At 45.2% G+C, this 23,546-nt stretch overlaps 1 protein-coding gene across 3 annotated transcripts in view; it reads left to right on the plus strand.

The window, feature by feature from the left end:
• Nucleotides 1–23,105, plus strand: part of CDK14 (cyclin dependent kinase 14) — a 505,408-nt gene extending 482,303 nt beyond the window's left edge. For all 3 annotated transcript variants that reach the window (XM_083189415.1, XM_083189416.1, XM_083189417.1), the window contains one exon: nt 16,158–23,105. The gene's annotated coding sequence lies outside the window, so the exon portion shown is untranslated. The remainder of the gene's footprint in view (nt 1–16,157) is intronic.
• The last annotated feature ends 441 nt before the right edge of the window (nt 23,106–23,546 follow it).

The following is a 23,546-nucleotide window of genomic DNA, read 5'->3' on the forward strand; positions in this document are numbered from 1 at the left end:
ATTTGTCGTATGAGCAGAGGAACAGTCGCTAAGTGGCTTTGTGTGGGAGATGTTCAGCTGTCTGATAATGTATTACTTATTGTCAGGAAACATTGCCATTGTTTGCAGTCTCTGTCGGCATAGCTGCTGATAATCCTCTGAGACTCAGCAAATTACAGGAATATACAGCCCTTTTTAAAGGCTTCTATAGTACGTTACAACATGTCGGCATAGTGCATTAGAACGCAAGTTGCATCAGAATATAAGCTATAACAATAGGAAGGCTTTAAACACATTGTTCTCGTAGCTCAACATCGCCCATACTTGTATGAGCTTGACTCTAGAGTGTGCACAGTGTGATACTCCCAAGAGTCCCTTTTGTCACCGAATAACAGGTGCGCTAAGAAAGGGACGGGTGTACAGAAGGCCCAGGCCAGTCTAGGAGCCTAGAACCAGTAGTACAGTGCAGATGATCATTGTAGGACCGGCGCTGACTTGTCACATGGTGACTCCGATAAATAAATCTTGTGATATTGCGCTGCAAGCCGAAAGTTGTCATTGTGTTAGGTTGTTAGTGTTGCTTAGGGCAGTTGCAGGGCCAAAATGAGGAGTTGTCACCACAAGGGGGCAGAACCACTGGGGCCATGGAGTAGCAGAGTGCCTACAGTATCCAAAGGAACTAACTACAGGGTTTCTGAAACCTGTAATTCCGTCTATGCACTAAATCATGTTGGCAATCCTGGCAAATGCCATATGGTCTGGTGGGTTCACCCAGTCGGAACTCTGAGCTGAGCCTTTCAGAGGCCTGGCTGAGAAGCCTCTCCTCTGATGTCCTGCTTGGTGGACCTCCTGGATGTGAGCTGGCCTGGTTGGCAGTTAGGGGCTGAGTCACTCTGAGGCCTGGTTAGTGCAGCTTCTCCTCCTGATCTGCAGGACAGATTTAACATAGGGGTAGATGTATGAAGCAGTCATAAGGGAGAAGTGAGCCAGAAGAGATGGCCCATGGCAACCAATCAGCTACTCTGTACAATTTTATATTATGCAAATGACATTTGTTACTTAGAGCTGATTGGTTGACATGGACCACTTCTCCCTTATCACTGCTTCATACGTCTACCCCATAATGACGACATGTTGCACACACTGTGGTAGGATAGAAGCCAAGATGAGGAGGCCAAAAGCTACGAAACAAGTCTGTGACCTATTAGGCCTCATATATGGAAGGACCATTTGTTCCTAACAACTAGATTGCAATGGCACAGTTTCTTGCTTAGCTTCCAGATCCAAGTCAATACAACCTAAATGTATTTTGATAGGATGAGACGAGTCCACACACAGTTCAGTAATTGGTCAATGGGATTGAATGGAGCAACCCAAATCAACCAGTGTGGCCATGTTCAGTACATGATGATGATAGATAATTGTTACCAATTGGGTACTGGGGTAATGTAATATATTTAAAATATATACACTTCATTGTGAGTAAAGTAAAAATACTTATATACAGTATATGAAATTATCAAAAATAGACATGAATGGTGATTTTATGCTATACAAGAAATAATCAGTTTATCAGTCATTATATCATGCAGGATGTCATCCTCTGGTGTTACCAAAGCTCATAAAACATGCCCATTAACTAGCAGGTAGCCTACATGAGGACACATTATAGGACATAGGGTACACATTAGACGATATCGTCCAATAACGATATTCTCTTGCACTGCTTGGAACTCCGGGACAAATCATATAGTGACATCATACTATCTCCACTCTGAACTTTGCAGTCATGGACGGTGAAGTCAAAACTGAGCTGCACGTACAGACAACAGAAGACCTCCTTAACAACCTGCAGGAGCGTACATTGGTAACTGTTTTGAGAGTACATACTGGATAATATTACAAACGATATCGCTTCGAAGGGCCAAAATGTGCTTTGTTACACTTTATGATAAGTGTTCGCTCTGATAGTAGATGTTGAATGTAATAGGTATACCTGATATTATTTAGACTCTCACTTAAGTTATAATATAGGCAATTTTGCATTTTATATGATCCTTTACCAGTCGGTGGTAGTCATCTGTTTGACCCCTGTGAGATGATATAGAACACAAACATACATCTTTACGTACACGGCTTCACATAGACCCATAATTGGAACGGGAATTGTGACCCAGATGTGGCTTCCTATACCATGTTGATCCCAATGCCCAATTTTTGATACCATTATCTGCCCTCCCTTCCAACAACTGAGGCCAATGTTGGTGTGGGTGGAATTCTAGGATTTTGGCTTCACTCTTGCTGAACTCTGCAGACTTTGCTGTTCCCAATCCACATAGATGGTAAAATCTAAAAAAAAAAAAAGAAAACGGGATTTAGACCTAGACATTATCTGCTAACCATCTGGATACCTTCATTCCTACCTTACCTTGAACATCTATTCCTGTGCAGCTTTCAGACCGGTGCTAAAGGGGCTTTGTAAAATGTAAAAGGGCCAGGCCACATTACGTTCGTTGGAATGCTGAAACCGCCACAGTTCCACCTCCCGGGCTCGCAGACAGTCCCACAGATCATTCAAAATGCTCTACTCATTAATCAATTGAATTCTGAGAGCCGCCTTGGGTGTTTGTAATTCAGACAATTTATGGGGTTGACATTGCTATTTAGGCTCAACAATTTATTCCACCCAAATGGAAGCGGGAAAAAATAGAAAAATGGAAACAGAGCTGTAAACTATAAATGTGTCCTTTGCAATGCAGAAATCCATAGATCTGATGATATCACACAGAGGAAACGCGCATGGTGGTTTCACACAGAAACACAGACTTAGAGGGTGACTTAGACCCGCCCGCTTTGGGCAAAATTCGCTTCCCTGTCCCAGTGTTAATTCTAGCACCCGCTGTCTTTGAAAACCCATGCAGCACATGTCCGGTTTGCATATTTGTGCTGATATACAGACCACACTGTGCTAGAAGCACTACAGCAGACAGCGACACCCCTGGCAGGGAAAAGGAACTGCAGGGGTTTTCAAAGATAGCGGGTGCTAGAATGAACACTAGTGTCCATTGGTTGGGGTTTGCGTATGCGCGAATATGCACAAGTATGAACCCCGGGAGTGAACGGCTCACACTCGCTGGGCCGTTCGCTCTATGGAGGGGCGGGAAGGAGGCCAGCCCTGGGGCGAAAACACTGGGCGTACTTCTGCAGACGCAGGCGTGTCTATGCCTGCTTAGGATTACAACTTTGGGCCTGATTCAGATCAATTCGGTACTGCATTTGCACGCAGTACCGATGTTGCACGTCTGCGCATGCGCAGGTGGGTTTCTGCGCATGTGCAGGTGTAAGGTGTGTGCACCCACGGCGACCTTTCGGTTTGCCGGGTGCACGCACCCATGCCGGCGTGGGGGGGGGGGGGGGGGGCGGAGATGGGCGGGGGGTGCCGGGCTGCCCCATTACCATATGGGAACGCCCAGCGTTCCATGGGCGTTCCCATGAGAATGCTGGGCGTTCTCATGGTAATGAGGCAGTGACGTGGGTTTGGGGGGCGGGTAGCTGACATCACCGGATGTCAGCTGCCCGCCTATATCCACGCCAGCGTGCACGCAAATGTAAGTAACTGAAAAGTCACTTATATATATGCGTGCACGCTAAACATCATTCGATGGTCGGTGACCATCGAAAGATGTGGGTGGTTACCCGAGCCATGCGAATGGATGTTTATGCAAAACATCCATTCGCAGCTGTTCGGGCGAAGCCACACTTTGAGGGGGCGGTCGTTCGCCGGGCGGGGTTTGGTGGACTCAACCTGAATAACCCCCTTTGTTCAATGGTGAGCCACCACCAAATGATTTTTCCTCTGTGAGGCCGCATGCTAGTGAGCGGGTTTGGGTGGTGGGTGTTCGGCCGGGCAGCACTTGTCTGCGTGTATCCGAAGCCTAGTGAACAGGTCTGAATGACCCCTTTAGACCAGCATTGATAAGGCGGATGGCTTTATATTCTAAGTTCTAATTCTCCGTATCTGCTCAGTGTATCCAGGACTCTGGCATCATACCAACAAGGGAAGCGATGTGATGGCTGCTTGCAGTACCTGTTGAGATAAGCCTTCTTAACATTCATTTATGTATGAGTTTTTAATATCTATGTTATTCAAATTTGCAGCGAGGCGATGCGCACCTTACTTTTTGGTGATTTTGGAGATACTGCCGCCTGAGAGAATCCGATGTTTACTCGAGAATCTTCAATTTATTGCATCTGACTCAAAGCAGTACGTGCTCAGTGATGCGTCGCGTGCCGTATATTGCTGTGAGATTTCCCCTTTGTTTCCCATTGGATGAACTGGTTGGATCGTTATGTTGTGTGTAGGACCTGGAAGCAGCATTTTATTGTAGGTTATACCCTGTAGATATTGACATTATTAGGATAGATTATTTACTGATATTACTGTTGGTCTAATTATTGTTGTAGGTCAGTCGTTCCCAACCTTTTTTCTCTCCCGTACCCCTTGATTAGGCTTTTCATTTAAAAGTACCCCCCTCCTCTCAAATGTCCACAGTACTTATATTATGAAGTAGCGGAGAAGTAGTGTGCGGTCAAGAATCGGGCCCCTCTTTGTATGGCCGCTCTTTGTGTACTGTCTCCGGGGTTCCCGCTAACGCCTGTAGGATTAATGCCGCTGCTTCCTCCACCCGTGTCAGTGTGAGACAGACGATCGATGATATCTGAGGGCAGCGCTGGTAGCTCCCAGTGGATTGCTGTACGGGGAAAATCACGAGGAGATGCTGCAGACGGAACTGGAAGTGACGCAACCTGGTTCATCTCCTGGGACCCTTCCGTCACCATCGGGAGTCTTCTTTTTCTTCTTCTGTCATTTTAATTTCAGTACCCCCAACCGGTCTGCAGCATTCCCCCAGGTTGGCAACCACTGTTGTAGATTGTAGTTGTAGAACAGTGTACCCTGTGCGGGGTTTGGTTCTTTTACTTGCTTTTTTACATTTTTCTTTGTCGCAATGCAAAGGTCTGTACTGATGATCCTGGACCAGAGATCTTTGCCCTAGCCTTCTTGCACCAGCAATATATAAGCATGTTTCCGCAGTCACACCCCTGTATGTAGTGTTTGCAAGTGCTTCTTACTGGCATGATTAAGTTATACCACCCACATGGGTAAAATACTCTAAGTAGCATTACCCCTGTGTTGAGATCCTGGCGCTGACATACTGCCTGATAACCATGCTTGTATACTATTGTCCTGGAACAGCCACCCGCAAAACTGGGCCCAACTAAGCCGAGCAATAATTTAATTCATTCTGGATTGCCTCATTGTAGCCACTCCCCCTACTGTGCTAGGCCAGTAATATTGCCATTTTATATAGAGGGGCTTGGCCACGATGATATAAATAAATATACTCCTATGAAGTACAGATGATAAGAAATTAAAATTGTATTTGTATAGATATTATACAGTTACATTAGTATCACTTGAGTATTTAAGGAACCCAAGTGTAGGAGAGAGATAACTCTGTATTACAGTATTTCAATAAGGATTTATTTATTTAAACAGTGTGTTTATTTTATTTTTGTTCTCCATTCCGAGATAAAAAACAAAAAAAAAACCCTCATCTACAAATAGGAACAGTGTCATCCGTCACCTATTCAGAACTGGCCAATGGAAGCGCGGTTCTTTTTACACACACAGATTCGTATTGGAAATCACATTCTTTGTGCTGTGGAAGCTGATTCAAATGGTAATTGCAGGAGGCATGAGAGACTTTGTTCTTTGCACAGCAAATCTCCTTAGACAATGTCGGGGTAAGAGGGGGGTTTTGCCGGAGTGTCAAAGAAAAAAAAAAAGAAAAAGAGTTTTCAAAATAAATTACGGTATTCTCTAGAGGCCAAAAGGACTCTGTAAAAAATGGCAGCACACAGCACATCTCAAAGGTATTTAAATATGGATAAATGGTACTGTGCTTTTACAGTTCTGGAACAAGCCATGTAAAGAGTTCTTTTATATTTCTGCCATTTATTTTACAGCAGTGAATTAAATCCATTGGCTCTAGGGCATTTTATTTTTACCATTGCATTTGACATTAATTTACACGCCAGGCTGGCTGCAACAAATTAATTATTATTATTCAATAAATCAATTATATTTTTATAAAATGAATGACTAAATAAAAAAAAAAAAACAACAAAAAAAGTTGCCACTATTTAAAATGACAGCAGAATGAATTACGTTACTGGAATTAATTTTAAAAAATTTCAGCCGGTACAATCGTAACATTCAGTAACAGAAATGATGCAGCTTATGGGGTTTGTATTTTACATGTACTGAGGTCATGGGGTCTATTTATCAAAAGCCGGTCACAGAGTTGCTGTTAGGTAACGGACACCGCTCTTCTCTTGATTCAAATATCGCACTGTGAAATCCAGAATTGCCGTAGCAAAAAGAATAAGGAATCCCATGGAAGTACGGTCACGGGAGGGAAGTCTTAGTCATGGAGGTAAATTACATTTGTCAGAGTACAGTATAGAGGGAGTGGGAGGATTTGGAGGGATAGTAGAGCAAGATCCTCCAAAAATGTCCCCACTCACTGCTTATTCCCTTCCGGGTTTAAATTATGATTATCTAGAAGTGCTCTGAGACCTCGGAGCAGGCACACGGGACAAAATCACACAATAAAATGTGTTTAGTCCAAATTATTATATTTTATTTTTTGTGGCGTCACAAAAGGGTTGGCAGCGCCGTGCATATGGCACAATACAGGGTACACAGAACCCATCATTAATGGTATCAATGTGTAGACACATATATACGTAATAATCAAGGATAGCCTGTCCCATCTGTATCTTGTGCACACCGCATTAACTGCACAGACCAGGAGAGGAAAAACCTGCATTGGTGACACAAGGTAAGTATAGCATTTGCGAATTATACACCTATCAGGCATGGTGTTCTGTGACCACGTGAAATAAGGCACAAAGCCACAGACAAGTAATTTTGTAAAGGTTATGAAACTTCAAGTTTACCATTATGCAAAATTGCGCAGATTCCATGTTGCTATTCCTCCAGTAAAGTTTCTTTCCCTGGAGCCACAAATCCCTCCTCTATCTACCAATGTATAGAACAGTAAGTACAGCTGTACCTGATTTATCTGCAAAACCGCATATTTGAGTGACTCATTCTGTCACTCAAATAGCACAATGGGGCAGATGTATTAAGCCTTAACAAGAGATAAATGCAAGGGTGATAAAGAGAGATAAACGTCCAGCCAATCAGCTCCTTACTGACTTTTTTCAAACACAGCCTGTAACATGGCAGTTGGCAGGTCTTTATCAACCTTGCATTTATCTCTTGTTAAGGCTTAATACATCTGCCCCCAAATCCCAAAAAGCTAATGTATGCCCAAGAACCTATATTATTTTAAAAAATAAGTTGTTTCCCAATTTAAGTTGTTGAGTAAATTTTGGTTCCCCCCCTCAGTGTTCCTGCTGTGAGAGCAAGCAGTCATCTTTATTTTGTTTATTGCCATTTTGGTTTTGAAATTGGCATTAATAAATAGGTGCGGGTCAATGTTCATTGGAGGTATTAACGAGGGCTGTACCTCCAAGTGGACGGCACAGTCAGTACTCCAGATGTGTCCTATTGCAGCGTGTGGGTTGTAAGGAGACGCACCCACCGCTGGAAGAGGGTAAAGCCAGAAACATTGTAAACGTATTGAAAAAGCCAGAACACCATATAAAGTGAATTGAAAAAAAATAAAAACATAAACCATGTGAATGCATTGAAATAGCCTGAAACCGGCTAAAGTATATTGGAAAACACTGTGCATGGTACACATTTTATGTTTTCTGTCTTACAGTGCAATTACTTTTATTTCTGCCTTTTTAAATGTACTTTACATGGTTTCCGGCATTTTTTAATGTACTTTAGGTGATTTCTGGCTTTTCCAATACACTTTACATGATTTCTGGCTTTTTCAATATACTCTACATGGTTTTTGGCCTTTTCAATATACTCTACATGGTTTCTGGCTTTTTCAATGCATTTTACATGATTTACAGCTTTTACCCACACCCTTTGCCGCTGATCTTCCTGCCCACCAGCGCTGTTGACGCCACAACATCACATGTGCTGGGTGAGCATTTAGGGCAGTGGTTCCCAACCTGGGGTACTCTGCAGAACGGTTGGGGGTACTTGAAAATAATATTGGTAATGGCGGAAGACGTAGTCTCCCATTGCCATAGACTCAAACCACATTGTGTCACTTCCGGTTCCGTCAGCAGGGTCATCATCATCTCCTTGTGGTTTTGCGTGACCAGCAATCCTCTGGGTGCTACCCGTGATGCCCATCAGTGATCATCTGCCCCAAGCTGACATGGGTGGAGGAAGCAGCGGCATTAATCCTACAGGCATTACCCGGAACCCCGGAGACGGTATAACTTTAGAATTGGAAACAGTGACACCACAAACTGGGAATTTACAGAAAATTAAAAAGGTAGGAGGGCCCTGCTCACAAACTTAAAATCTATAGCCAGTGGCCAGGCACAGATGGACCCGATTCCTGACCGCTCACTACTCCTCCGCTACGCCTTAATAGAAGGACACACATAACAATACCAATACTGCCCACTTCCAAGTACTGTGGATATTTCGAAATGAAAGGAGGGGGTACTCATAAATAAAAAGCCTAATCAAGGGGTACGGGAGGAAAAAAAAAGGTTGGGAACCGCCTATTTCATGGGAAAAATAATAAACTAGGGCAAAGTTTTAAGTGCGTGCTATAAAATTATTTTATTTTATTGCTAATTTTTATGATATTTTTTCTGTATGCCTATATTTATAGCACACTTTATATTGTCATTTATTTATTCATCGTTCTTCTTTCTGTTCTTGAAAAATTGTGCTTATCCGTGAGAAAATCTCCCAAAGGGGAGCCAGGCAGCCCCTGGATTATTCCAGTTTCTATATGTATTTGTGTGTATCGCTCAGAGCGTCATTGTGCCGGGGTGAAAATCATTGTTCTTAGAAGCCCGGGTCTGCTTATGTCTAAATTCAGCAAGGCAGAAAGTGCAGCTGCACAGATAATGCATTCTCCCCAAGGGCTATGGCTGAGCAAATTAGGTGTCAATGGGGTGTCTGCGCAGGCAGTACTTCCTCTAATTAGTCTCCCGAGCCTGGTCGGTGGCAGGTAGGAGATGATCTAATCAATTGCTCTGTGTCTGACGCTTGCCATGTGTAGAAATCCTGGCAGGCAGGTTGGCTCCCACAGGTCATTCACCTGCACAGCGGGGGATCCTAATTTAGTTTTTTATCCTTTTTCTACAGCCTGGTGCTTTTTTCGGGACTTGAATCCCCCCAAAATGTCAGCTTTGTCCTGCGGAAAAAGATAAAGCTTGTTATTTAGTTTTTTTTTCTGCATTGACACGAGCTTGTTAAGTATCTGGCAGATTTACTGCGTTTTACATTATATGACTGGCTAAAACATGAATTTAGAGCAGTGTTTAGAAGTGGACGTGGCAGGGCATTATGCTTGGTACTGTGTTTGATCCATTAGTATTCGTTACCATCTGCGCGGATACATTATTGAAAAGCTGTTGCAGGATTCTTTATCCAATGCTGGACAAGATCAAAGTTCTCAGCCAATGGTACAGAATCTGCATGATGGATAGCAGGGCTAGTGGGGGCCCTGGGGCGATGTAGATGTGGGGGTCCCCACTACTAATGTTTTTGGAATTCACTGGTTTCCCAGGACTATCTGCGACTGCTCCATCCCTGTCAACCCTCTCCCGGCCCTAGTTTCCTTAATAACCCTGGTTCCCTAGCACTATCTCCGGCTGCTCCATTGATCACCCGATTCCTCCCGGCCGAAGTTACCTGGTTCCCCAGCACGGCATTAGCGCAGGCGGTGGATAGCTCCTTGGGACTGAACCAGTCAGAGACTACCTGGGAGGGCTGGCCGAGGATGAAGACCTGGGCCACGGAGTCGATGAGCTGGGTCAGCAGGGTGACTGGGAAGAGGCCGAGACAGGTACAGGCTCACTTGATCCAGGCTCCCAGGAAGAGAGCCAGTAGGGCAGGGATGCGCAGCCCATGGATGTCCAGCAGCCAGGTGGCCAGGAAGATGAGCGGTACGTAGGCCAGCATGTAGACCATGGACAGCCAGTCCCCATAGAAGCCGGAGAAGATGCTGCTCAGGATGTTGTACATACCGAGCACCAGGAAGTGGTGCTGGGACAGGCAGGTTTCCAGCCAGGGAGCCTGGGGACATCATGGCCTGGCTCTCCTTCAGGGCTGCCACCTCTAGCCTGGAAATCACAACCCTAGCCTGACTAGCACAACCCCACCAGCTCCCTGTCCAAGTTCATTCATAATCTTGTCGGATTTCACTGTCCCCAATGAGCCACCAGAGGGAGACTGCTTTCAGTGTGTGGGGGCCCCAGGACGGCCCCCCCCTTGCCGCCCCTCCCTTAAGTTGGCTATGATGGACAGAACTGTATACTGACTTTACATTACCATAACAGTATTGGGTACTTGTTTCCTAGCACGGCGCCCCCGATGTCCATCTTACGGCATCTGATCGCATCACATGCCATATAGCCGCATGCGATGCGATGCGATGCGTTTTTTTATTTTACAAGCACCCTGATGGGTGCTTACAATGTTAAATGCACCCCCACGCCACCCCCACTATCAACGCAATGGCGAAGCGCAAACCCGAAGCGTGGCGAGCGCATCGGTACGCGTCCTCCGACCTTTTCATACCCCCACTATCCACATCGGCGTGGAGTTGATTATAGATAGTTGATTATAGTGTGTCGAGCGCAGTGAGCCACCGAGCCTGAAGTGTGGCGAGCGGACGCGGAATACATGTAAAGTAATACGGTGGCTCGCTCCGCTCGCCACACTATCTAAGATAACTCCACGCCGACGTTGATAGTGGGTGTATGAACAGGTCGGAGGACGCGTACCGACGCCCCTCACGGGTTCGCTGCGCTCGCCACGCTTCGGGTTGACGTTGATCCTGGGGGTGGCGTTGACTATGGGGGGCCATTTAACATTGTAAGGACCCATCAGGGTGCTTGTACAATCAAAAATTGTATACGATCGCATCGTATGCCATTGTATGGCATATGATGCGATGCGATATTTTATTGTACAATATCGCGTCGCATCGCATACCATCGTATACCTTATTTAGTACAATGGTATACAATGCAATGGGCGCCGTGCTAGGAAAAAAGTACCCAGTATTGGTTCCCTGTTCCTGAATTACTCACAAGTATGAGGAGACACAATACACAAAAATCTCTTTACAGCATTACAGTATGTAGGGCCTGATTAATGGTTCCAGGTGCCCGAGGATAATACACATGTAGTTTCCCTTGTAATGCTGCTAAACACATGTGTATGGGCGCTCAGAGACTCGCCAGTCATACTGCCCATGTAATGTAGGTTTTACAATTGCCATGCTTGAGCTAATGCTTGTGGCATGGGAAGGAAGCTTTGGCTTTAGGCTGCCCAGCTAGCCTGTAGCACAATGTACATTACGGTTCCATCAGCAAGTTACATTGGCACAGCCATCTGGCAGTCACCTTAAGAACTTTAGTTTGTCCTGGAGTTCTAGGCTGCAGCCTAATCAGCCTATTGGTTAATCAGGCAATGACAGTACGTGTCTGCATTCATGGTGCCCAGTATGGATATTAGTACTAGACATAGATCCAACTGTGACGTAGGAGGAGGGGAGAGAGAGAGATAAAATGCACTTGTCTGGGTATAGTTTAAAACATAATAATTATTGCAATTACCAGTGAAATATGATTTATCATTATACTGTAAAAAAGTAAAGAAACGTATGGTGATTAAAAATACAGTTGGCTAATTGCAATAGATCATAGGAACATATAATTTGACAGCAGATAAAAACAATTGGCCCATTTAGCCTGCCCATGTACACACACACATACTGTACAGACTAGGGTTAGTTTTGGTTGGGAGTCAATTAACCTACCAGTAAATTTTTGGAATCTGGGAGAATATATAGGGAGAGTCACACAGGCATGGGGAGAATATACAAACTCCACACAGTTAGGGCCATGGTGGAGATTGAACCCATGACCTCAGTTCTGTTCTCGGGCTATTGTGGGCTGAACCCAGCATCTCCAAGCTCTGCTCTCTGCCAGCTACCATGCAGCTATTGGTCCATGGTGAGTGACCAATGAAAATCAGCTAAAAAAATCAGGAGGTCCACGTATCCACAACAGTAAGCGGTATCAGTTGCCGATGGTAGTAGTCTGAGTAAAAATCAGCCGTGGCCGGTGCCGATGTAAAAGGAGCCTGGTGGTGGCAGCAAAATACCCTCCCACTGTGCAGTGGGTGGAGTCAGCAACAGGTGACTACTGGCGGTAAAAGGGAATACCCTATTGGTCCAGGTCCCAAACAAGGGTGTGATTGCCTAGTGCTGGGGTAGCCAACCCTAGTCCTCGAGAGCTACCAACAGTGCATGTTTTGCAGGTCTCCTCGCAGAATCACAAGTGAGCTAATTAGCTCCATCTGTGGATCTTTTAAAATGTATCAGTGATTAATGAGTGCAGCTGTGCAGCAGCTAGGTTGTCTGGAAAATGTGAACTGTTGGTAGCTCTCGAGGGCTAGGGTTGGCTACCACTGGCCTAGTGCATGCAGCGAAGCACATCCAGTCACAGATATCAGTCCTGTATCAATTAGATCAATTCTGTTACACCAATAAACGTACCCTGTGCTACGTCTATCTGTTACTGTAAGCTGTGTTTCTATCCGAGCGCCCCATATGTTTTTTAGGATGAAAGGATGACTCGGCACAGAGGGGTGAAGAATGTAGGGGATCCGTAGAACATTGCTGTTGAGTGGGATTTGCTGATACACTCCAGGTACAGGACCCTCTTCCAATTCAGCTCCCATCCAACATCTGTTTAATTCCATTCCAAAGCTTAGCTAGGAACTGGGAATGAGGCCAGGGTCTCCAGTCATGATGAATGTATCGTCTATCTTCATGTGTTCCTCTGACGTCCGAATGTATACTCGGCCAGTTCCACAGTTATATTACACCATGGTGGAGGAAATTTCCATACTGCTTGCTAACCCTCCTGGGTTCTATGAAAGGTGGCAAAATACTTCCCATCTCCAGAACCAGCGCGTTTTATTGGATTGGATTTATAGTCCTTGGAGAGTTCTTACCATATTTTTAACTCTGCTTTTTGCTATTCTTTTTGTGGTATTATTATTATGTACAGTTACTTTCAGAACATGTATTTCTGGGAGAAGGACCAAGCGTTCCATTGTGTTTCTGGTTGTTATGACAATATCACTCAACGCGTTTTGTTGTCAAATTTTTTTGAATTTGGAAATTTGAAATAAATAATAATTACATTTCTACATTACGAACTAGAGTAAGTAGAAGATTTTGTACTTTCCTAATTTCTCTGGAGGTTTACTGTACAGGTTTCTCCTGCTGGTAAGGAAGCCAGCCAGTTCATTTTGCACTCACAACACGATCCAGAAGCCTGGGGAGCTGCAGGGACAATGGGAGCGGGGGACAGCAGCAGGGATATGCCCGCGACCAGAGAGCGGGGGGGGGGCGGCGGCGCAGGGAGCCAGGCAATAAGCCGCTGCCGTCAGCGGGAGCGGCGCAGGGACCCCGGGTAAGAAGCCGCTGCCATAAGCGGGAGCTTTGCAGGGAGCCGGGCAAGAAGCCGCTGCCATCAGCGGGAGCGGCGCAGGGAGCCGGGTAAGAAGCTGCTGCCGTCAGCGGGAGCAGGGGGGGGGGCGGCGCAGGGAGACGGGCAGGAGAAGGCGCTGCAGCGGCAGTGCGAGTGGCTGGAGCAGAGCACTCCAAAAAAAAAGCCCATACAAACGCATACGAAGCCATTGATTGGGTGAGACCTCTCTCAGTCCCCCGCACGGCTCCGGGCAGCACATAAGATTTAGCAAATCTTATGTGCAGCCCGTCCGACCTCCCGACTCCCATCCGATGCGCACGGGGCCACGGGGATGTCTCCATATGCGATGTGGGACAATTTCACGGCCCGATTCGGATCGTGCCCAAATCTCATAGTGTATGGGGCCTTTGAGACCTACAGTACTGGACATAATTAAAAACTAATAAGAAAAAATAATGGTGTGAATTAATAATGATTCCATGTGCTAAAAATGTTAAATGCCTAGGTGATTTTGTGTCTCTTAGTTCAACCTGTTATATTATTATTATTATTATTATTATTATTATTATCTTTATAATTTTACAATAGCCTGTACTTATGTAGCGGGTCTTGGCTTAAAACGCTCTTAAAACTCTTCCCCTAATCTCTGCCCCAGATGCCTGTCTCTTCTCCATATCTGCCCCAGATGCGGTCTATTCCACAGATCTCTGCCCCAGATGCTTTCCTCTTCCCCTGATCTCTGCCCCAGATGCCTGCCTCTTCTCCAGATCTGCCCCAGATGCCTGCCCCTTCTCCATATCTGCCCCAGATGCCTGCCCCTTCTCCATATCTGCCCCAGATGCTGTCTATTCCGCAGCTCTCTGCCCCAGATGCCTGCCCCTTCTCCATATCTGCCCCAGATGCCTGCCCCTTCTCCATATCTGCCCCAGATGCTGTCTATTCCGCAGCTCTCTGCCCCAGATGCCTGCCCCTTCTCCATATCTGCCCCAGATGCCTGCCCCTTCTCCATATCTGCCCCAGATGCCTGCCCCTTCTCCATATCTGCCCCAGATGCTGTCTATTCCGCAGCTCTCTGCCCCAGATGCTTTCCTCTTCCCCTGATCTCTGCCCCAAAAGCCTGTCTCTTCTCCATATCTGCCCCAGATGCGGTCTATTCCACAGATCTCTGCCCCAGATGCTTTCCTCTTCCCCTGATCTCTGCCCCAGATGCCTGCCCCTTCTCCATATCTGCCCCAGATGCCTGCCCCTTCTCCATATCTGCCCCAGATGCCTGCCCCTTCTCCATATCTGCCCCAGATGCTGTCTATTCCGCAGCTCTCTGCCCCAGATGCTTTCTTCTTCCCCTGATCTCTGCCCCAGATGCCTGCCCCTTCTCCATATCTGCCCCAGATGCCTGCCCCTTCTCCATATCTGCCCCAGATGCTGTCTATTCCGCAGCTCTCTGCCCCAGATGCTTTCCTCTTCCCCTGATCTCTGCCCCAGATGCCTGCATCTTCTCCAGATCTCTTCCCCAGATGCCTGCCTCTTCCCCAGGTCTCTTCCCCAGATGCCTGCCTCTTCCCCTGATCTCTGCCCCAGATGCCTGCATCTTCTCCAGATCTCTTCCCAAGATGCCTGCCTCTTCCCCTGATCTCTGCCCCAGATGCCTGCCTCTTCTCCAGATCTCTTCCCCAGATGTCTGCCTCTTCCCCAGGTCTCTCCCCCAGATGCCTGCCCCTTTCCCAGATCTCTGCTCCAGATGCCTTCCTGCAATTTGCTTTTGGAATCAGCAGTGCTTTGGGCACCTTGTCAGACCCTCAGGGCTGAAAGGGCTTAGATCGGGGTAATGGGCGTTGTGTTTTCTGGACCCCCCTATCATAATAACCACCTATTATCTTGGCTGTCCCCACCCCCAACTGCCGTCCTTTCATTGGTTTTTTTTTTTTTTCATTTTAAATTTGGGTTGTCTATAACCCTGCTATGAGGTGCATGCCATTACTATGTAGAGCACCTTAGGGCCAGATGTACTAAGCTTGAAAATTTAAAAAAAATGGAGAGTGATAAACAACCAGCCAATCAGCTCCTACCTGCTATGTTACAGGCTGGGTTTGAAAAATGATATGATTGGCTGGTTGTTTATCACTCTCCATCTTATCATTTTTCAAGGCTTAGTACATCTGGCCCTTAGTGTGTGCTTATTCTGTGTGCCAGAGCATCGGCGGTAGAGGGCCCTGCCAGTCTCACCTGTCCAGGGCCGCATCGTTTGTGACAGGCAGCCAAATCCAAGGACTTCACTGTGCTGGGGCCCCGGGCCCCTGGATACAGCACTGTGAAGTGCCCAGGGCTGCCTTTGCCTAGATAACATTTATGCAACAAGAGAAATAAAATAAACTATATTGTCAGCCATACTGCATTTTGTCACTGGCAGAACTGAATTTATTTATAAGTTATCTGGAGAAACAGCCCTGTCACATGTAACGGATTCTCTTTTTCTTCTCTTCCCTCATTAGGATAAGACTTCAGTCACTGCAGAATGGAATTCATTGAATAAGACATTTGCCTTATGGAGCCGGGACCCTGAAAGGCTGATCAGCATTCTGCTAACTCCTCCGTGCGGAGGACTCGCTCTGACAAGACTGTTTCACCCAATAATTTGCTTCAAGCCTCGCACGCAATTTGCTACCTTGTGATTTATACCAAGATTAAAATGTAATATCTACATGGCATAATTTTTTTATGTCCCCCCTCCCCACCCCCACCCCTCGTAGAATTCATTTCTTTATCTACAGTACGACACATATCTATATGCTAATGCCTGGAAATGTTCCCAGTCTTCGGGTCTACAAGGCCACACACCTTAAATTTGACTTTTTATTGCATTGGAAGACTTTTTATTATAGGAGAACACAAAAAAAAAAGGAAAGAACCTTGTGATTTCGCAATAAATCCTTGAAGCGAACTTTTCATACCGGATCATTTAGTCAGACATTTATAAAGGGGGAGGGGCTGAGAACGAGGTCTCTTCTGACAAAGAGCATTATTTTGTTGTACAGCAAAGGCCTAGTTATTAAATGCATTAACATTTCTATATCATTGCAATAGATTAATAATGCATTCATTACGGTTCTTAAAAATACACATGCAGTAGTAATATATGGGGCCGGTTGTGTATATCAGCCGCCATTTTCCTACCGAATGTTTACGGTTTTCATTTTTATCCCAGTCAGTACCCTTGTTTCCTCTGACGGTGCATCACAGGTATCTAAAGGGAAAACTGAAAACTTAAATACGTCATTGTGATGATATTTAGCGTTTTGTGTCGATATTGTGCCCCTTATTTCAGTTGATTTTGTCTTATAGACCAGACTACAAGTCCCATCATGCCTTGCCACTGTTTTGCAATTCGGGAATGCTAAAACTATGGCAAGGCATGCTGGGATGTGTAGTTTCACAACAGCTGGAGGGGCCATTGTTTGGACATGCCTGTTATAGGCTGGGGGGGGGGGGTATTCAACCTGTGTAGGATTTTTCGGCAGGTGAAAAGTCATACATTTCTTCCCGTTTTTAGGGTGAATTAGATTCCCCCTTTTCAAACTCAATGCCGATTTTTCGCCTGGGCGAAATATCCAGCACAGTTGAAAACTGTGTGGATTGGCGAATTTGACATGAATCCACAGGTTTTGGTGAATTCGCACCCATTTTAGCCCGTTTTTTTGGCCATCCCAATTCAGTAAAAAAAAAAAGTGAAACAGCATGGGTCAAAACGGATGCAAAAACGTGCGAAACCGACCATGATTGGATAATCATTGCCGTGTTTCACCTTAAATACCCCCTAAGGGGTAAATTTACTACTGGCCGTTCCAAAAAATAAAGAAAGGTGATGTTGACCATAGCAACCAATCAGAGCTCTCTATCATTTTCTATAACGCAATATATAGAATCCGATAGTTGCTATACGCAACATCACTTTTTTTTTCTTTTTTTTTTTTAAGCTTTAGTAAAAAAGAGGAAGGGCGTTTGATATTTGTATATGACGCCAATGGTCTGTTGTTGGGCACTAATTACAGGAATAATTAGCATTATAAGAAATCTAGTTACGTACCAAAGCCGTTTTTCCAGTTTCCTTTTATTTGTACATTCCACACTGATTGCTATACACCCACGTGCGCATTTTTGTCTTTTCAGTGGCTTATTTAAGTGAGCCATTCAGTTTTAAACCTGATATAATTTAAGCGCAGCCTGGAACATAGCCGGCCTTTCTTTGATATAATAAGCTGGAAACGAGGGCCCCTTTCCTTCATTATGTGACATTTAATTACTAAACGAGAGGGAGCCAAGATTTCTGCTGTTCATATTACATCCTGACTGCTCCTGGAAACGACTTCAGGTCTGTTAAAGTTCCTCTGTGTCCCCGCTTTTTAGGCGGTGGTGTATTGCCAGGTATGGAGAAAGGAGAACGTGAACTATTAACCCTTTCAGTGGCAAGTGAATTTGTCAAAATAGGTGTGAAAATTGCCCAAGCGAGCATTTTTTATTCTTCTTAAATGACCCGTAATATTTACCTTTTATATAGGAAATATAATCTTTTTTTTTTCCCCCACAACATTTTTATTTGAATTTATATAACAAATGTGAGCGACGCCGGCGCTTTTTGCCGATATTTTGCACATCGCTCACAGAGATGTTGACACTCAAAGGGTTAAATCACAATCTTATTATACTGTACGTCTTCAAAATGGGATACATGGTTAGTGCACTGGCGGCTGTGTGTGACAGGGCCGTACTAAGCTGAAAAATGTTTATAAAGTGGTATCAAGCCTTAGAGAGTCAGATAAAATGGCAAAGTTGCCCGTAGCAACGCAATCGGGTATCATTTATGTAGAAGAGTCTATAAAATGACATAAGCTGGTTAGTTGGGATAAACAACTTGTCCACTGTATGGGCAGGATGTATTAACATTTGAAAAGTTGGAAAATATTGCCGCCCCTGCCAGGATGCCAGCGCATATGTACTAACATATGCGCTTGGCATCGTGGTGCGGTGACAGAGGCCCCCGCGATACCTGTGATGTGGTGTGCAGGGGGGTCTCCATCACCTCCTGGGCTCTGCGGCGACCCCGACATCTCCTCTTCCCCCCTGCAGCCGGAAGGACATTCCCGGCTGTGATATGCTGGTGGGGGAGAAGGAGCAGCACGGAGGATGGGGAGGGCAGTGCGGGTGGCGATAGAGGCCCATAGGCTTCTATAGGGTATTGCCACCCAAAGGTGGCGATACTCTGCCCGCTGGGTGCGGCTGGGTTTTGGTAAATTTGAAAATGCGGTAAAATGGTGGTTTTACCGCATTTTCGTCATAGTACATCCCGCCCTATGTCTAAGGTTCGATACTGTATATTACCCCAAAAGGGGTAATACAATACTTGGAAATGAAAAAATAAACACGAGGGGTAATTGAAAAGTAATGAGACTGCCTCCGGCAATGCTATGCTGGTTACTGTGAAGCTCATACAGATGGGCCGCTCTCCCCATTGCCGCCAGCTCGCTACATTGAGGTGTCTGAACCTAAAGATGGACTGCCGTAGTCTTTATTTGGTCACAGCGATGGAAGATCGTCGTACGTTTCGTCATGGCGGATAGATTATGTCAGAGAAGTGCGAAACGTATTACTCATCCGCCATGACGAAACGTACCAAGATCTCCCGCTCGCTGTGGCCAAATAAAGACGACAGCAATCCAACCACAGCTTCAGACAAATCGATGTCTGATCTTCACAATAACCAGCGTAGCATTGTCACATCTACCTATGGGACAGAAGGCCGTCTCATCACTTTCCAATTAGTCCTCCTGTACAGTATACATTCATCTACCTACAATGGGGACTGATCGGAGGAGGCTGTTTATTAAAAAGGCATTCTGGACCAAACTTTGCAGTCAGATATCTGATTCCAATGTCTTATCTTGAGTCACATGGTAGGATAATGATCAAACTTTTTGGTCGTAATGAGCATTGGGGGAGTTATGGACACTAATTATTTATTCCGTCTATGATCCACCTTGCGCTATTTAAAATGCGACATCTTGGTGAGATGGTCATTATTTTGGCAGGTGGTACTGCTTTAGGGCGAGATGTACTAAGCCATTAAATGTGATAAAATGGAGAGTGATAAACCATCAGCCAATCAGCTCCTACCTGTCATTTTTCAAACACAGCCAGTGACATGGCAGGTTGGAGCTGATTGGTTGGTGGTTTATCACTCTCCATTTTATCACTTTTCAAGCTTAGTACATCTGGCTCCTTGTCTCTACCCAGTGCCAATGCTGCACTTGATCATTATATCCCATTTCATTAGTGATTTCCATATTCAGATTACTTTTATTTATTGACTGTTTAATGCCCTCCTGCAAACGACACATTTGCCTTCTGTGTTTCTCAGCCATGTCATTGTACCATCAGGCAGATCTCTTTATTTACATTGCACTGATCTATGACACAGCGTGATCTCTGCACCGGACACAGTGCTGTATGACTAAGTAACACTAAGATCCAAGATTAAGCCATCTGTTTGATACAGGGAGGCCGCGTAGAACCCTATTCCGTAATCTGATAGTGGAACCCCCATTCTGATATGCATTTGTAATAAACTGTTCTGTTTACAGCAGATTTTATAAGAACGGTGACGAGCTTCATCCAGCAAGCAGCGTAATGTGTGATAAATGGTTATATTACGCTGCTGATGACTTGGGTGAATGGACATCTCTGTACCTGGTGCTTGATGATGATAAATCTACAAGTCCGGGCTTTGCTCAGGTTTTGATAAATGCATTGATTAAAGGGCTACGGGGAACGGCGAGCTTTTTTTTTGTTCTTTCCTTTTTCAAGGCTACTTTGTAAAAAAAAAAATGTACATTGTAAAGAGCTCAAGGCAAAAAGATATGCAATAACGTTAGTATTCGGAGCATGCAATAGTTAACGTGCTTTAAAACGAATCAAATATTCTCCAGCCAAGTTTTTATAAGACCCGCACCTCAGCATCTGGCAAACTGCAGGTTGACACGTTGCTCTAGAACGCGGCAAAACTCTGCAACCTGATCTCTGAAGTGGGTTTTATCAATCCGCATAAAGGTGCAAAATGTCATGAATGTATATAAAGGAATGGTTTTACCTGATGTATGCCCATTGGGCAGGGCACAGGAATTCACAGTCAGATAGATGGGAAGTATTCAGGGTTGCCTCTGCCTAGGGGCTCCACAATCTGGGTGGTGCCCCTGTGTCTATCACAAAAGGATGACTCCTCGTAGGGGTGCACGATTCCCATAGAGGGGGGGGGAGAACCTTGCGCGCAAGCGAAGGATGCCGACGTGCCCGCAAGGGGCCAGCATTCCAGCAGCCAGGGTCCCGACTTTCAGCACATCATACGGAACCCTGATAGAGACAGCATTCGTGTTGAATTTATTGCAAACAGAAGGTGAACTTCTAAGAAGTTCAGCTGAGGTTCTGGACAGATAGAATTGGTGGGTGGGTGGTGGGATCCTTGGTTGCTGAAAAACCTCAGCCCTGTATGTATTCCTTTATCACTGTGATATGGCAAATATCGCACAACCTTTATACAGTAGTTAACATATTTGTTTAACCTTGTAATACATCATACAGACATTGTTGATATACTAAACTGGCATACAGGGCTGTAGAGAGCCGGGTCCTGTTCGGGAGGACTGGTCATGCCTCCAGCACTAACAAAGGCCAGAGGAGGCCGCAGCTGCTGCTTCTAGAGAACACCAGCCTCCTTGGCTTCACTGCAGCCCAGCACACGGCTCGGGTAGGGAAAGAGATGCCTGCTGCTGCCAGGCAATAGGTTGGGCGGTAATAAGTACCCACCCCCTCCTCTCTCGGCAACCCTGCTCACATACTTTTGGCCATAACCTGATAGAAAAGGTAACATATTTTTGACACAGAACTGAGAGAAACTTTTTAAATAGTTTTGACTTTGATGCGCACATTGTTTTCTAGTCCTTCATGTACGATTAAGCGTGGAGACTTTTTATTTGTACTTTTAATTTAGATATAATGTATTCATTTCTTTAGGAACAAAATAAAACGGGGGGTGGCGTTGGGGGGTAGGATGCATATTGGTGCTCCCTAAATATTTTCATCATTTTCCTGGTGGCATTCTCCTCGAATGATGTTGGTGGCGTTGTTCATGAACTGATGCACTTATATGAATGCATCTCTAGGTATTGCATTCGCAACGTGGGCTACGGCGGCCTTTTTATGGTTTCCTACAATGCACTCTTTTTTGCAATTTGTTTGATATACAAATATACAGGCTTATTGGAATAGGACAAATGTATTTTGACCCATAGTAACCGATTGGTACGGCTGACGTGGGTGATGGCACATTTGCACTAATTAGCATTCACTAAGTCTGTGTAAAGTCTAGTGCAGGCATGGCCAAACGATGGCCCTCCAGCTATTGTGAAACAACAAGTCCCATCATGCATTGCCACAGTTTTGCTCCTAGGGTGTGCTAACACTATGGCAATGCATGCTGGGATGTGTAGTTTCACAACAGCTGGAGGGCCGCAGTTTGGCCATGGCTGGTCTAGTGGTTCGCAAACTGAATGTCTCGCATCTGTCTACCCCAAGGGGTAAGAAGTCTTTGCCATTGCCACTGACCTCAAAATACCAAAATAGACAATTGTGTTTTGGAAGAATCTGGCATGCCAAAGATTGCGTACCTCTCCGTGAGGCTGCGTTTTAAGGGAAATCCTAATCACGGTCACATCTTAATAATTGTTTTAAAAATGACCAGTCCCCAAGTGGCATCTACAGGCCATAGCTACATTATCTTGCAGTTGCGATGGATGTTGTCCCACAAAGATTTAAAGTGTACCCATACTTCCAAACATTCGTACAAGCAAAAGTAAGATCAAATAAGCCCCACCCCAATCAGTCCAAACTCCTCCTCCTTACTTTTCTGCTAAACTACGCCCCTTTGAAGTCATCAAGCTTCAAGGAAAAGCAGCCTATGGCGTCATCAGGGACTTGTGACATCGTTACATCCTATAGTTTGCAATGGGCTGGATATATCAGACCTTCTAGAAAGTGGAGAACAAGCCCATAGCACCCAACAAGCTATGATTTATTTACGCTCCATCATAGGACCACTAGAAGCTGATTGGTTGCTACGAGTAACACACGCACTTGTCTTCTTTGGAAGGTCTGATCCAGCTTCCATAAATTTCCAAAATGTGACATCCCCCAACCCTCACAGTGTGCGGGTTATGGGGTACACTTTGAATCTTAACAGCATCCATGACTGCAGAAAGTTTGGGGGTCGCTGGCACAGTACGTAATGATAATACACTTTATCTTCATGGTCTTGTAGGTAGCAAGGTATAATGTTGCTTTACTTGTTACAATGTGTATTTTGTGCATATAAATAAAGATGTAATTGTGCCTCATGTGTAACTGTTTTCTTGAATTATTAGAGTGAATAAAGTGAAGGAGAATGTGCGATTATCATTTCCTTGTTCACAGGAGGGTGGATGAGGTTACCCAACTTTATACAATGACCGACTGATCGGTGCCTGAAGACAGCACCGGCTGCACAGAAGTTTAATTGCGTCGTATGCAGTTCTGCATTTGCGGGTGACCTTCAGGAACATAGTATAATATTATTGTGGAAGGGGTATTTCATTGGTGCAGGTAAGGCCGCATTCTTCAAATTACTAAAAACCTCAAAGCAAATGCCAGATACAGAACCGCACCAGATTCCCGAGAATTAGGACAAAGTACAGTAGGACACATGCAGCCTCCCGCATGTCCAGAAGGTCATGTTCAGTCATCAGCATTGTACAATGAAATTGAGGTCTCTAGTGGTGGGATAGTACATCCTTTGATAC

The sequence above is a fragment of the Crinia signifera genome, chromosome 5, assembly GCF_055691185.1.
Source record: "Crinia signifera chromosome 5, ASM5569118v1, whole genome shotgun sequence".
NCBI lineage: Eukaryota > Metazoa > Chordata > Amphibia > Anura > Myobatrachidae > Crinia > Crinia signifera.